The sequence below is a fragment of the Neomonachus schauinslandi genome, chromosome 2, assembly GCF_002201575.2.
Source record: "Neomonachus schauinslandi chromosome 2, ASM220157v2, whole genome shotgun sequence".
Classification (NCBI taxonomy): Eukaryota; Metazoa; Chordata; class Mammalia; order Carnivora; family Phocidae; genus Neomonachus; species Neomonachus schauinslandi.
Window position 1 is genome coordinate 158101935 of NC_058404.1, and position 2356 is coordinate 158104290.

Genomic DNA, 2356 nt, shown 5'->3' on the forward strand with positions numbered 1-2356 from the left:
AGTCCAGATGTGGGGTTTTTTTATACACGGGGAGGGGAGCAGAGGGATAAGAGAAAAAGTGATATGTTAGCTAGAAACAATAGCTAGTAATAAAGTCCATTAGAAATGGCATATGGAATTTGCTTGTCTTGAGTCATGGGACAATATGGTAGACCTAGTAGTTTTGCTGAGCTGAGACAGGCAATTGACTTTCAAACTAGCCTTAATAACAATCATAGTGATATCAAGAGTAAGCAATTGTGCACCACTTTACAGTTGAAAAGCATTTTCCACACATCACTTCCTTTGAAAAAAAATGATTCACTTCCCTTTCACTTTTGCCAGAAGATGGATTCCCGTTTGCTCTCATCTCTTCAGAGATTTACTCTAAGAAATATTAATCAAAATGTCTAATGTTTCACTTCTCCAAAACCAGCTTTATAGGATATGGGTCCTATAAACACTCCAGAAGCTATACCATTTAGCCTTGATCTCAGCAACTGCCCTTTAACACAAAACTCTGAACCTCCCACATCTGAAGCTACTCGCACCGAGCCATTAGTCAACATTTAAGAATCTACTGGGCAACGCCCTACTGATAAAGCTAAAGTAAAAATTTTTAATGTTTGAAATAGGACCCATTAGTCTCAGCATATAAACTCGTGCATGCCATAAATGTAAGGTTGAGACTATAAAAAGTGCTGATGTCAAAACTATTTTACATCTATAATGTTTACATGAAGCATCTCAACATGGAAAATTAAAATAAACTACAGGCATAGATACTAGCAAAATGTTCAGCATGTTTTGGGTAGTTAACACAGATTAACAACATAAGTAAAAGGACACATTAGTCTGATGAGGACATCAGCGTGGGCGATGGCTGCTGCTTCCCTGGTGTCCACATTGGCCACCCAGGTGCTCTGGCCCACACAGAGCTGCCGCCTCTGCCATCAGCCCTTCCACCTCTTGGCAGTTGGAACTTAAGCTGTTGTCACTTCTGGAAGGAAACTTGCCCAGCAGATCAAGCAGGAAGTGCAGCAGGAGGTGGAAGAATGGGTGGCATTGGGTGACAAGCGGCCACACCCGCATGGTTCTGGTTGGTGAGAATCCTGCAAGTCTCTCCTACATCCTCAACGAAACCAAGGCAGCTGCAGAAGTGGGAATCAACAGTGAGACAATTGTGAAACCAGCTTCAGTTTCCGAGGAAGAACTGTTGAATTTAATCAATAATCTAAATAATGATGATAACACAGATGGCCTCCTTGTTCAGCTGCCTCTTCCAGGGCACACTGAAGAGAGAAAGATCTGCAATGCTGTTTCTCCAGACAAGGATGTTGATGGCTTTCATGTAATTAATGTAGGACAAACATGTTTAGACCAGTATTCCATGTTATCAGCTACCCATGGGGTGTCTGGGAAATAATTAGATGAACTAGCATTCCAACCCTAGGGAGGGAAAGTGGAAGGTGGCTGGGAGGTCAAAAAATGCTGGAATGCCCATTGCAAAGCTACTACACACAGATGGGGTGCATGAAAATCCTGGAGGTGATGTCACTGTTAAAATATCTTGATACACTCCCAAAGAGCAACTGAAGAAACCTACAGTTCTTGCAGGCATTGTGGTCTCTGCTGCAGACAGTCCAAATCTGATCACAGCAGATATGAACAAGGAGGGAGCAGCAGTCATCCATCTGGGAATAAATAGAGTTCAAGATCCCATAACTGCTAAACCCAAGTTGGTTGGAGATGTGGGTTTTGAAAGAGTCAGAAAGAAAGCTGGTTACATCACTCCATTCCCTGGGGGTGTTGGTCCCATGGCAGTGGCGATACTAATGAAGAATAATTATTGCTGCAAAAAAGGCACTGAGGCTTGAAGAGCAGGAAGTATTAAAGCCTAAGGAGCGTGGAGTAGCAACAAATTAACTGTTGCCTTCTGTGATGAAGAACACTCCAAGCCAGTTCAAGAGGCAAAAGAGGCCAACAGAAATGCAATGGTTTTTTATGTATTTTACTGAAATGGTTTAGAATGATGCTTTGTATTTACTGAAAGCTTAAATGGGTGGGTGTTTGTGCACATAGCTCTGCAGTACCTCACCACGGAGCACGACAGTATCATGCTGGGTGGTATGATCCAGCCAAGAGAAGTCATTACCCTACTGATTAACATGGAGGACATTGTCTTGTTGAAAATGGATACTTACCTTTGTCAAGCCACTTCAGTTAAAATCTGCCTTTTCTAGGATTGCATTTCCCAGGAGCGATTCCAATAAAAGTTGATACTCACTTTAGGTTCCAAACCTTTCAAGTTCAACTGGTCAAACCAAAGGAAAAATGTAGCTAGAGAAAATTAGGGAAAAGGTAAAAAGGAAGAGAT

At 42.0% G+C, this 2356-nt stretch overlaps 1 pseudogene; it reads left to right on the forward strand.

Annotated features, from left to right (window-relative positions):
* Positions 1-858: 858 nt before the first annotated feature.
* On the forward strand, positions 859-1905 carry LOC110590860 (annotated as a pseudogene).
* The last annotated feature ends 451 nt before the right edge of the window (positions 1906-2356 follow it).